Consider the following 14,519-nt stretch of genomic DNA (forward strand, 5'->3'; position numbering starts at 1 on the left):
AAAATTACTAGACTTATGGTATTAACCATAATGCAAGCAAGCAAGAAATTCAAGAACAATAGGCTGTTGAGGATTTTCACAAGAACAAATGGTATTATGAAGACTTTTGTGAAGTACAAGAATCAACTAAGGATGAGCGGATACTCGATAGGTGCACAAAGTTATCTGTAGGGGTATTCAGATGACAAGGAACTGCAAGGCAGTAAGCTCAAAGGATTCTCGGAAAAAGGAGAGCAGTTCAGGGTATCTTGTAATAACAAGACCAATGGGACGGAATGTAAGATTAGAAAATGTGTGTAGTTATCCATAAGGATATTTCGGTGGTAGGGAATTGCAAAGGCAACAGGCACAAAGTCTCGAGAGAATATCGTAGAGTATCTTCGGAATCTTCTGATGCAGTAGGCGATCATCTGAAATAAGGGGCTCCCCGGGCGGATGTGATCACGAGATTCTAATGTTCGAGTTAGTAAAACCATTTAACCCGAATAGAAGAGAGATCAGAGTCCCAGAGTATAGACGAGGAATAAAAGATCCTAATATCACTCAATTGGCGACGTGGGCCCGTAAGACACACAACCAAGTTAGTAAAACGGTTTTCGGTTTCTAGACTCAACTTCGGCCAAGGAGTTGGAAAGGGGGGATCCTACAGGCAGTCGGCTCTGATACCAACTTGTGACGTCCTCGATTCAATCATACACTAATCATACACACAAATATGTACGATCAAGATCAAGGACTCACGGGAAGATATCACAACACAACTCTAGACACAAATTAAAATAATACAAGCTTTATATTACAAGCCAGGGGCCTCGAGGGCTCGAATACATAAGCCCGATTACACAAGAGTCAGCGGAAGCAACAATATTTGGGTACAGACATGAGTTAAACAAGTTTTCCTTAAGAAGGCTAGCACAAAAGTAGCAACAATCGAAAAGGCAAGGCCTCCTGCCTGGGAGCCTCCTAACTACTCCTGGTCGTCGACGGTCTCCACGTAGTAGTAGGCACCCTCGGGGTAGTAGTAATCATCAGTGCTGTCGTCTGGCTCCTGGGATCTGTCATCTGGTCGCAACAATCGGGTATGGGGGAAAAAGAGGTAGCAAAGCAACCGTGAGTACTCATCCAAAGTACTCGCAAGACTTACATCAGATCTAAACTAAGTATGCATCTGTATCAAAGGAAATGGGCTGTATCTGTGGACTAAACTGCAGAATGCCAAAAGAGAAGGGGAAAGCCTAGCCTATCGAAGACTAGCATCTTCTGGAACCCACCATCTTGCAGCAACAGGAGAGAGTAGAGTAGCATAAAGTAAAGTAGTAGAAGTGTTATCAACCTCGGCCAGAGATCCTTTCTCGACTCCCTGCGAGAAAGCAATCCCAGAGCCATACTATCCATTTCTCATATCCATTTCTCATCACAAACCATTTCTCATCTTAAGTAACCAATTCTAGTTGGATGGATCGGGATACAACTCCAAGTGTCCTTACCGTAGGACGGGCTATCGATAGATGTTTTCTTTCCTGCAGGGGTGCACCAACTTACCCACCATGCTCGACTAACTCCGGCCGGACACACTTTCCTGGGTCATGCCCGGCCTCAGCCAAACAATACGCCGCAACCCGACCTAGGCTTAATAGAGAGGCCAGCACGCTGGACTAAACCTATGCCCCCAGGGGTCATGGGCCATCTCCCCGGGAACTCCTGCACATTGCGTGGGCGGCCGGTGAGCAGACCTAGCTACCTCCTTCAAAAAGGTAGGTGCTTACGCAGTCCAACCCAGCGCGCGCCGCTCAGTCGTTGACGTCTATTAAACTTTGGCTGATGTATACGATGCAGAACGCCCATACTATGCCCACGTGATGGTTAGTGCTATCAGGCTAGAGGCCCCTCGGATCAAATATCCAAATCGTAGTGGATTAGGAACGCGCGGTAACAAGCAGAGACTCACGAAAGATGTGACCCCGTCGCCCCGTCTCGAGTACTTGCGGCAAGGGCTAAGAATGCCCGGCCACGCCTCGTAAGCATCTCGTGGGCACCTTCCAGGTCAACCCGACTCCACATCACTCGCTATTAAGCTCGCGCGGGTGCCCTTCAGGGCCGACCCATCTTTAGTAATATGGTTCAGTGTAAAGTCATAGTAACCATAGTACCTGTGTGTCTAACACCAAGGGGAAAACTCGAGGAATCACCCCCGGTGAATTCCACTCGATGTAATCATCAAGGTGAATGTAAGAGGATCCACCCTCGATGTTCACACTTGGGGGATTGCACGACAAAGCCGTATCGTAAGTGGCTAAGGAGGAAATCACCCTCGGTGACCACGACCGAATAGCTACACTACAGAGATCTCATCAGGAGTGATGTAAGAGGTTCCGTCCTCGGCACTCGATGGTAACTCCGCAGAGTCGTACACTAGGTGGGGGTGATGTGCGGTGTCGGGGTCTGGACGTCGATCACGTTGATCGAGTCATCGAACATAAAGAAGGGCAACTAGGACAAGGTGGGGGTCACTGATGGATCACATGGATCACTAACCAACCTATACTAAGCAGTTTAGAATAAGCAGGTAAGGTATGAAAGCAGGTAACAAAAACAGGCTATGCATCAGAGTAGGATCATACAGAAAGCAGTAGCAGTTCTAATGCAAGCATGAGAGGGAAAGAAATGGGCGATATCGGAATGCTCAAGGGGGGTTTGCTTGCCCTGAAGCTCTGCTGTAAAGGAAGAAGTGTCGTCGACGTAGTCGATCACAGGGGCATCATCGGCCTCGGGGTCTACCGGAGAGAAGAGGGGGGAGAAACAGTAAATATAAGCAAGCAAATGCAACGCTAAGCATGACAAGACGATAAGCAGAACTAGGGTCGACCTAACGTAGTACTACACGTTGCAGCCGGAGGGGATAAACATCCGAGGATGAATTCCCGACGTTAGGTGGACTCCGGACAAAGGGAAAGAGGGGAAAAGTTCCAAGTTCAGCATGCTAGAAGCACGTGACAGATGAAAGGACCACATATTCGGATTCATGAGATTTTTCTGAGCAACTTTCATATATAAAGTTTTTCGATCCGAGCTACAGATATTTTTCTAAGATTTTTCAAAGATTTGACAAAATTCTAGAATTATCCATAAATATTAAAACGAATTAAAAATAGTGTAATACTTTTTATACACAGCAGTGGCCAGCCACAGTCAAAGACATGTGGGGCCTAGGTCGAAGTCAACACAATCAAATTGACCGGTCAACAAGGCCAGTGGGACCCAACTGTCATAGTCATATGGGAAACTTAAAAGAACTAACTAATTTAGTTAGGAGGGTGGGTCCTACTATCATAGACAGAACCCGAATTAGATTTATTTAAAACAAATAGTTAAACACAAAGTGGCTCGCACGTCATAGTCTACTGGTTGAACTAGTTTGGCAATTAGATTAACACTAATCTATCTTAGTATTAAACAGGGGCAGCCCCATGGGCACACACACGCAAAACACGGGAGGCACGGGCCATGGCTACAGCCAGTCGGCCACTGCCCAGGCCAGCGCGGGCGCTGCCAGGGGAGGGCGCCGGCACATGTGGGTGTGGGTGTGGACGCGCGCGCGGCGCGACGGCTGGTGTGGGCGGCAGCGGCGCAGCAGCAGTAGCACAACCAGCAGCAGGAAGGCAATAGCCAGCGCGACAAGAGAAGTAGCACAGCAGCACACAGCATCAAGTAGTAGTGAAGAGCAACAGCGGCAGCACTACAGCGGGGACAGCTACGAGCGGGCGAGCCGGGCTAGGCGCGCATGCGGCCAGCGAGGCGCCGTCGCGGGGCGGCCACGACGCGGGCGCGGGCGCGACCAGGGGCTCGCATGGCGCGGTGAGCGCTGCGCTCTGCTGGCGGCAGCCGAGCATGGAGGGGGCAGGTTACGGCGGCGGAACGGAGCAGGAACGAGGGGGAATCGGAGGCGCAGCTCACAACGAAGCTCGAGGAGGGCTCGATGAAGCCGGGTGGGTCGAGGGTGAGCAGATCGACGCATCGAACACCGACGACCGGAGGTAGGAGACGATGCCGATCCAGCGCTGTGTTGGTCCCCGGCTCGAGTTCTTCTGCGTAGATGAAGAAGAGGAGCACCGGGGTTCTCCTAGATGTCTCCGTGCGGCGTGGGATGGCTGGTGGCCGCGGGATCGACGACGGCGCGTCGGCGACCGCGCTCGGGCGAACGAGGCAGAGAGAGTGGGGAAACAGTGCAGAGAAAAGAGGGCGGACGGAGTCTAGGTCACACGGGGGGAGGCCTGCGCGGCTTTTATAGGCAAGGGGGAGGCCGTGGATGCGCGGCACATGGCCGGCGCCATGGCAGATGGCCTCCACGCCCTCTGCCTCTACTGTAGGTTGGGGATGGCAAGGGGTGGGCTGGGCCATGCGCACACTAGAGCCCACTTGGACGGTATTAGTTTAGGCCTTTACTCTTTTTTTGTATTTTCTTTTTTCCCTTTTCTCACATTTTATTTTCTTTTTCCATTTTTGCTACAGTTTTCTATTTGAATAAGCTTTAAAACCATTTTTGTTGGACATGGAATTTGTCCTGCAATTACCAGAGAATAATTTGAGCTAGGACAAAAAGTCTGGGGGCAAAAGGAGTTAAATAAATAATTTTTCATTTTGAAAAGGTCAATTTATTTGTTGTTCGATTACTTATAATATTTCTAGGGTATCTTAATGATCCAACCAGAGTTGATTTCTCCAAGAAAAATACTTGGGGATTATTTGCAACATCACGAACATTTTTGTTCGCATGACAGAAGAAGTAAATATTTGACTTGTATTCCAAATGGAATTTGGCTTTGATTTTCATCAAGTGGCAATTTAGTTTGAAAAACATGATGACATGGCATCATTAAAGGGGAGATCACTGTAGCATGATTCTCAGGGTGTCACAATTTTTTTATAGTTACTGCCTAGTTTTTATAATTACATCTCATTTATTATTTTTTAAAGCCCATTTTCCTGTTAAGCCTAATGCATCCCTCGTAGAAAAGATTTGCAGCCCAGCGGGGCGGAGAATAACAAGTTGACCTGGGCAAGGCTGGAAAAATTAGTATCTGGGCTGGATATCTGACCTGGGCTAGACGGGCACAGTGCCCAGTTAATACCGTGCTCTCCTCTGAACAACAACGAAATCATCACCAAGAAAAACTCTACAGTGCTCACGCCTTAAAAACACAAATACTACTCGAGCTGCTTGGTCCCAGTTGTCGGCCGCACCTTGTGCAATTCTCTCGTTTATATTGACTATATAGATTGACAATGGTGTGGGACCGTGATGTTAGGAAACCAGGAGAAAGCAAAAAAAATATAGTTGTACATAATAGGAAGGCACTTGCGTACGTACGGCTATGGCCCTAGTGGGTCCCTAGTGTCATCCAGTCAAAATAAAGTCATCTCCTGAATCCTCATGTTCGTTGACGATGTTAACAATGCTCGGCGCCACGGCGAGCGCAACAACTCGAAGGACAATGGAGAGGGCCTCGCGGGCCCTACGGATGGTCTGATACAGCGCACACTGCTTATTCAGGAAGCCAGGATCATCGGACACCTATGAGCACCTTCGAGAAACTGAGACGGCATGAAACGGTAAGGCCGCGCTTGGGAGCTCTGGTTTATTTCAAACCTGTATTAACATACAAGTGTAATTTACTCGTCATCGGAGACAACGCGTAAAATACAGGCGTAATGAAACCGAGGGCCCGAGGTCTGTAAGTAAAACCAGCGGGTTACGCGTGTAATTTGAGAGACCAGTGTATATTTTACGAGCACTGCTATATGGACGACATTACCAGACGATACATGCACGACGTGCATATCATGCCATCCATGGGCAAGGCTGAAACAGCAGCTAACGGCTAGATTAGCAATCGTCCGAGTGTCGTTCAACGTTTTTATCATGTGTGAAGTACTTCCGATATTTTACTAGTCGAAATCGACCAACCAAGCGCCTTCGCCCGAGACCATCTGCTTTAATTTAGTTTTACAAGCGGTTTTGGTTGGAAAACGACGATTCAATCACGGCCTAATATCATGAGTTGGTCGAAAGATCATATGATTTCACGTCTAACCTACCCGACTTGTTGTATAGGCTATGAATGAAACATCAGACAATGAACTTCTTAAGCACGAAAACAACGGAAGAGGATGATCTTCTTAACAAGCAAATCATTGGCATTAGATCGACATGCAAAACAATACGAAGCATTATTCTCATGAGGCACGGTGAACAGCTCGTGATGCCGCATGCCACAACTTTGCAATCAAACACAAGGCCTGGCATTACATAGACAATATTCAGAACAAACTCTTAACACGGGAATATCTCAGTAGAGTAACTATTTACTTCTAAACTGAACACATGAATAGGAAAAAACACTCGACGCTGCTCACAGCAAGGGCGTCCCACTCAAAAATATCAAATGCATGTCTTCTGGCTAACATCAATGAGCAAATTTTGACAAGGTTTTCCAATTCCAATATATTAAACTAACGTCTTCTTGCTAACATCAATGATTAAACTTTGACAAGCTTTTCCCATTCAAAATATAATGCCTATGATCGTCCTGTCGTAGCTTCTTGTACTTGTTTGGGCACTTTTTGCCCAGGGCACTCCACGTGTTGTTAAACTGCCAATGGTCTCTGCAGACTAGTCATGTCACCGGTGTCTAATAATACTCTGTAAAGCTTCTCGATCATTCCTTCTGTAATGTAGCGCAAACAGTGACTGCTTCTTTCTGCAAAGTGCAACGACTAACTGGACCCAGTAATGCAGCAGTTTGCCTTGGACACATTGGCTCCTTTTGTGCAGTTCAACTAAAATTGAAGTCGGAATAAAACCAAGCTTTAATTTTGATATCCGTGTAAGCAACAATAGGTATAAGGGAAACAATTACTGAGAAATAACGGTTGATGACTTGTACTCCCAGAAGAAAAGCATCTACTGATCTACTTTATCTTAATGGGAAACAAAGCAGGAGAGTAGCAATTCTCCATCAGTGTGATTCATTCATATTGACTGAGACATTATCTTAACAATGCCTTGTTTCAACATGTATAAAGAACGACAAAGCAGAAAAGTACCATTCCTAAAACAATGCAACTGATTCATTTTAACAGAGACATTATCTTAACAATACCTTGGTTAAACATGTAGAAAGAACTACAAAGCAGGATAGTACCATTCCTAACAAGTGTTGCAGTTTTGAACTAAGATTCAGTAGTTAATTAATTCTGAGAGTGGCATTGCTTAATTTTACCAGCGGCATTAGATTAACAAAAAGCATAAACATTTCCAGGGGAGAGTGGGCACAACAACAGTATGTGCTTCCATCTACTTATAAAGGGGGTGATGCAGAGTTTGTTGTAACAAAGCAACAAGCTTCATGTCTGGGTTGGTCCCATTTTTGTTCACTACTTAATGGGAAAAGACAGCAATACAATAGCTTCAATTCAACATTTATTTAAAACAGTACCAATACAAGTAGCACAACATCTCAAAGCACACTGCACAATCATGTGGATGAAGGCCTGTACTGACCTTTCATGAGACGGACAAGATAAAATACGAATATGCCAACACGAATAGGAAATCCAATCTCGTTTTGTGCAGTTGCACTGAAATCAAGCAAAGTGTTTCGCGTAGCGAAGCAAAATGTCGCAATAGCAACAAGTTGAATCGATACGAAGATTGGAAACAAATCTCGATCTCCTTTTGTGCAGTTCCACCAAAATTAAGCAAAGTCACCGGTGTGACATTCAAGTTGAACTGCACAAAACACTCTTAAAACATGAGTGTTTCGAGTAGCGAAGCAAAATGTCGCAATAGCAACAAGTTGAATCGATACCCCTCTTTTAACAAAGGCAAAAAAGGAAACAATTACTTGCCGATAAAGGAGGATGAAACAAACGGTGACAGAAAGAAGCATCTAACTTATCTTGGATGGAAAACAAAGTAGGACAGTAGCATTTCTAAAACGGTTGCATTGATTCATATTAACACACACATTTTCTTGAAACAACATTCATTAAAAAATATAATTTACTTTTAACAGTGGCATTGCTTCAATTTTCCGGCGGCATTCTTAGATTAACAACAGCAAAATAGTTGTATGGGACATGCCAGCACCATGTGCGTCCACACGTATAAATGGGTGATGCAGAGTATGTAGCCAAGCAGCATATATGCGTTGGTCCCATATTTGTTCTCTTTGAACCTTCTTCCTATGTGAGGGCAGCAAATCTAGTCCTGCACAAACTACCCGACCCCCCAGTTTCTTTCCCTTTTCAACACAGAGATCGGTTCCTTATAGATGTGTGTACTGGGTTACCCCCCTTTTCCCTTTTCGACCTACAAAGCGGCTGGATAGCCAGTCTATACTACTTTCCGCCCCTCCTTTCCTCATTGAACCACGTCCTAGATTCTTGCTCCAGCCCACCGCACCATTCTTTCCTCTTTGAACCAAGACCTAGATTCGACTACAGATCGAAAAAGATCCACATGCAGCTAGAGCAACGACGGTTTCAAAGAAACTTATACCTTAGGGTCGTCGGGATGTGGCAAGGCGTGCGGCGGGAGGCCGGATCTTCCCACACTACGTACGACAGTGAGGAAGAAGGGGTCGGTGGCCCTCCCGCATAGGCGCTGGGTGAAAGAGAACAACGTAGCCGGCAGTGGATTGCCTCCCTCTCCGAAGGCGATAGAGTGAACGCTGCACCTCCTCCCCTTCCCGGTGCGACGGGATACGGACGCCTCCTTGACCAGCTATGAGGGGGGGGGGAGAGAGAGAGAGACAAGAGGCCAACACAATCTTGTTTAGATCTGGTGAAGAGAGGGTGAGAGACTGTGAATATAGCAAACCCTAGCAAATGAACGTTGAGCCTCCAGCGTGTAACATATATGTAGTGCGGCGAGCGTGTGGAGAGTGCAAACCCTAAGTTGATGTCCACTCTATTTGTGGTCTATTTTTTCCTAGTTTTTTTTGTTTCTTGTTGCTACATTATGTACTTGTGGGAGCTTAGATGTGATATCCTTAAATAACATCTAGATGTGAATTAGACAAACTGATTTTCTAACGTACCAAGAAAGAAAACTCGATCAAAAACACGCCCCCGCTTCCAGGTCGCGAGAGTCGTCATGCACACACACATAGACATAGACATGCATATCCGTGTTTACGTAAAATTCCATTTCCATCTCCATCTCCATCTCCAATCGTATTTGTCCAACTGGCACATTATTTATGTTGTTAATTATATACGCAGCAATATTAACGTACAACATCTCTTGTTTGCGCACATATGGACCGCTGCCACGGCCGGTCCTGACCAACCCGAACCCTCTTCATCACTCGCGCGTGCTTCCCGCCCGAAACGGTCAGTGCCGCATTCATGCCCGGCCAGAGCGGACGCGACCTCTCACTGGCGCCGGCATTGAAGCGGCGCGCCGGCCGAGAGAGCATCGCCCACGCCGCTTCCGGGTGCACGCGGCTGCTCCGCGTTCAAAGGTCGCAATAGCCGGCTACAACATGCATGTAAAAAGTTCTTGGGAGTCCATGCTACAGCTAGCTATCCTCCCCCAACTCGTCAATCTCTTCCAGCAGTGCTAGTACTCCATGGCGCGATCCATCGACAAGCAGGCGGGAAAGTTATCGTATACTCGGTTTGCGGTGAGTGGCATGCCGAGCGACCGTGTGGGGTTGAGCTGTGGAGGAGGGTGAGACACGAACACGACAGACGTGATTTAAACGTTGGTTTTGCTCGATGGCGCGACGAAACGAAACGTTGGTTTCTCCCCGTTTCCATTTTTTCTCCGAAAAAACGGAAACTTTCCACTCATTTTCATTCCTATTCCAAGGTTGCCCCATTACAACATTCCATCAAAAACAAAGGAAAACTAACACGCATGCTGATGCATCTCAATGATTCACAGATCATAGCCAATATTTACTTCACAACTAAAGAAAAATGTTGTGAGAGCGTGTACGAAAGAAAAACTACTGATGGGGTCACTACGACTTAAACCCTAAACCCTAAACATGATTTAATTTCTTGGCCAGGTAGAACCTGTCGAAGGAAAGACGGCTGGCACCCTCGGATCATACGATGCTTTTGTGCAGTTCCACTAAAATCGACCTAAGCATCCCTGATGGCAAAGATATTGAAGAAGTGTGATTAGAATAATAGTACTGGCACTAGTTCATGAGACATAAACTCCTCACAAGTAGAAGCCGGTAGAAGTAGAGAAAGATCGACATGGAGATGGAGCTACGGCAGTGGAGCAAGCCGGCTCCAAAAGGAAGATGGACTACCTGGGACGTCGGGCTGTAGCTAGAAGGGCGGTTGGGACGCGGCATCGGCCCATACCGCAGTGGCCCCCGATTGGGACGCACCGACTATGGGTTTTCTCCCTCGCCGATGTCGACCGTGTCTACGCAGAACATTGTTCCCTTCCCCCAGCTGCGGGATCAGGCCCGTCGTTCTATGCTTGTGAAGAGAGCAACCTAAGCAAGCAGGCTTGTTGTTGGAAATATTCCCTAGAGGCAATAATAAAAGCATTATTATTATATTTCCTTGTTCATGATAATTGTCTTTATTCATGCTATAATTGTGTTATCCGGAAATCGTAATACATGTGTGAATAACAGACACCAACATGTCCCTAGTAAGCCTCTAGTTGACTAGCTCGTTGATCAATAGATAGTCATGGTTTCCTGACTATGGACATTGGATGTCATTGATAACGAGATCACATCATTAGGAGAATGATGTGATGGACAAGACCCAATCCTAAACATAGCACAAGATCGTATAGTTCGTTTGCTAGAGTTTTCCAATGTCAAGTATCTTTACCTTAGACCATGAGATCGTGTAACTCCCGGATACCGTAGGAGTGCTTTGGGTATACCAAACGTCACAACTTAACTGGGTGACTATAAAGGTAGACTACGGGTATCTCCGAAAGTGTCTGTTGGGTTGACATGGATCAAGACTGGGATTTGTCACTCCGTATGACGGAGAGGTATCACTGGGCCCACTCGGTAATGCATCATCATAATGAGCTCAAAGTGACCAAGTGTCTGGTCACGGGATCATGCATTACAGTATGAGTAAAGTGACTTGCCGGTAACGAGATTGAACGAGGTATTGGGATACCGACGATCGAATCTCGGGCAAGTAACATATCGATTGACAAAGGGAATTGCATACGGGGTTGATTGAATCCTTGACATCGTGGTTCATCCGATGAGATCATCGTGGAGCATGTGGGAGCCAACATGGGTATCCAGATCCCGCTGTTGGTTATTGACCGGAGAGTCGTCTCGGTCATGTCTGCTTGTCTCCCAAACCCGTAGGGTCTACACACTTAAGGTTCGGTGACGCTAGGGTTGTGAAGATATGTATATGCAGTAACCCGAATATTGTTCGGAGTCCCGGATGAGATCCCGGACGTCACAAGGAGTTCCGGAATGGTCCGGAGGTAAAGAATTATATATAGGAAGTGCTGTTTCGGCCATCGGGACAAGTTTCGGGGTCACCGGTATTGTACCGGGACCACCGGAAGGGTCCCGGGGGTCCACCGGGTGGGGCCACCTCTCCCGGGGGGCCCCATGGGCTGAAGTGGGAGGGAACCCAGCCCAAAGTGGGCTGGGGCGCCACCCCCCAAGGGCCCATGCGCCTAGGGTTGGGGGGGAACTCTAAGGGGGGCGCCCCCTTGCTTGGGGGGCAAGCCCCCCACCCTTGGCCCCCCCCTAGTAGATCCATCTACTAGGGCTGGCGCCCCCCCTTGGCACCCCTATATATAGTTGAGGAGAGGGGAGGACTTCATACCTGAGCCTTGGCGCCTCCCTCTCTCCCCGTTACGTCTCTCCCTCATAGTATAGGCGAAGCCCTGCTACTGTGACGCCCTGCATCCACCACCACGCCGTCGTGCTGCTGGATCTTCATCAACCTCTCCTCCTCCCCTTGCTGGATTAAGAAGGAGGAGACGTCTCCCGTCCCGTACGTGTGTTGAACGCGGAGGTGCCGTCCGTTCGGCGCTTGGTCATCGGTGATTTGGATCACGTCGTGTTCGACTACATCATCATCGTTCTTTGAACGCTTCCGTGCGCGATCTACAAAGGTATGTAGATGCATCCGATGTCTCGTTGCTAGATGAACTCCTAGATGGATCTTGGTGAAACGAGTAGGAAAGTTTTTGTTTTCTGCAACGTTCTCCATCAGTGGCATCATGAGCTAGGTCTATGCGTAGTTCTTCTTGCGCGAGTAGAACACAATTTGTTATGGGCGTAGATTTGTCAACTTTCTTGCCGCTACTAGTCTTATCTTGCTTCAGCGGCATTGTGGGATGAAGCGGCCCGTACCAACCTTACACGTACGCTTACGTGAGACCGGTTCCACCAACTAACATGCACTAGTTGCATAAGGTGGCTGGCGGGTGTCTGTCTCTCCCACTTTAGTTGGAGCGGATTCGATGAACAGGGTCCTTATGAAGGGTAAATAGAAGTTGACAAATCACGTTGTGGCTTTAACATAGGTAAGAAGACGTTCTTGCTAGAACCCTAATTCAGCCACGTAAAACTTGCAACAACAATTAGAGGACGTCTAACTTGTTTTTGCAGCAAGTGGTTTGTGATATGATATGGCCAAAGTTGTGATGAATGATGAATGATCTATATGTGATGTATGTGATGTTCATGCTATTGTAATAGGAATCACGACTTGCATGTCGATGAGTATGACAACTGGCAGGAGCCATAGGAGTTGTCTTTATTCTTTTATATGACCTGCGTGTCATCGAGAATCGCCATGTAAATTACTTCACTTTATTGCTAAACGCGTTAGCCATAGTAGTAGAACTAATAGTTGGCGAGCAACTTCGTGGAGACACGATGATGGAGATCATGATGATGGAGATCATGGTGTCAAGCCGGTGACAAGATGATCATGGAGCCCCAAGATGGAGATCAAAGGAGCTATGTGATATTGGCCATATCATGTCACGTTTATTATTTGATTGCATGTGATGTTTATCATGTTTTGCATCTTGTTTACTTAGAACGACGGTAGTAAATAAGATGATCCCTCATAACAATTTCAAGAAGTGTTCTCCCCTAACTGTGCACCGTTGCTAAAGTTCGTCGTTTCGAAGCACGCCGTGATGATCGGGTGTGATAGATCCTTACGTTCACATACAACGGGTGTAAGACAGTTTTACACATGCAAAACACTTAGGGTTAACTTGACGAGCCTAGCATGTACAGACATGGCCTCGGAACACAGAAGACCGAAAGGTCGAGCATGAGTCGTATAGAAGATACGATCAACATGAAGATGTTCACCGACGTTGACTAGTCCGTCTCACGTGATGATCGGACACGGTCTAGTTAACTCGGATCATGTAATACTTAGATGACTAGAGGGATGTCTAATCTAAGTGGGAGTTCATTAATAATTTGATTAGATGAACTTAATTATCATGAACTTAGTCTAAAATCTTTGCAATATGTCTTGTAGATCAAATGGCCAACGTAGTCCTCAACTTCAACGCGTTCCTAGAGAAAACCAAGCTGAAAGACGATGGCAGCAACTATACGGACTGGGTCCGGAACCTGAGGATCATCCTCATAGCTGCCAAGAAAGATTATGTCCTACAAGCACCGCTAGGTGATCCACCCATCCCACAGAACCAAGACGTTATGAACGCTTGGCAGACACGTGTTGACGACTCCTCCCTCGTTCAGTGCGGCATGCTTTACAGCTTAGAGCCGGGGCTCCAAAAACGTTTTGAGAGACATGGAGCATACGAGATGTTCGAAGAGCTGAAAATGGTTTTTCAAGCTCATGCCCGGATCGAGAGATATGATGTCTCCGATAAGTTCTTCAGCTGTAAGATGGAAGAAAATAGTTCCGTCAGTGAGCACATACTCACTATGTCTGGGTTACATAACCGCTTGTCTCAGCTGGGAGTTAATCTCCCGGATGATGCGGTCATTGACAGAATCCTCCAGTCGCTTCCACCAAGCTACAAGAGCTTTGTGATGAACTTCAACATGCAGGGGATGCAAAAGACCATTCCTGAGTTGTTCTCAATGCTGAAATCAGCGGAGGTAGAAGTCAAGAAGGAACATCAAGTGTTGATGGTCAATAAAACCACTAAGTTCAAGAAAGGCAAGGGTAAAAAGAACTTCAAGAAGGACGGCAAGGAGGTTGCCGCGCCCGGCAAGCAAGCTGCCGGGAAGAAGCCAAAGAATGGACCCAAGCCCGAGACTGAGTGCTTTTATTGCAAGGGAAGCGGTCACTGGAAGCGGAACTGCCCTAAATACTTAGCAGACAAGAAGGCCGGCAAAACAAAAGGTATATTTGATATACATGTAATTGATGTGTACCTTACCAGTACTCGTAGTGACTCCTGGGTATTTGATACCGGTGCCGTTGCTCATATTTGTAACTCACAGCAGGAGCTGCGGAATAAACGGAGACTGGCGAAGGACAAGGTG

Source organism: Triticum urartu, chromosome 7, assembly GCF_003073215.2.
Source record: "Triticum urartu cultivar G1812 chromosome 7, Tu2.1, whole genome shotgun sequence".
Classification (NCBI taxonomy): domain Eukaryota; kingdom Viridiplantae; phylum Streptophyta; class Magnoliopsida; order Poales; family Poaceae; genus Triticum; species Triticum urartu.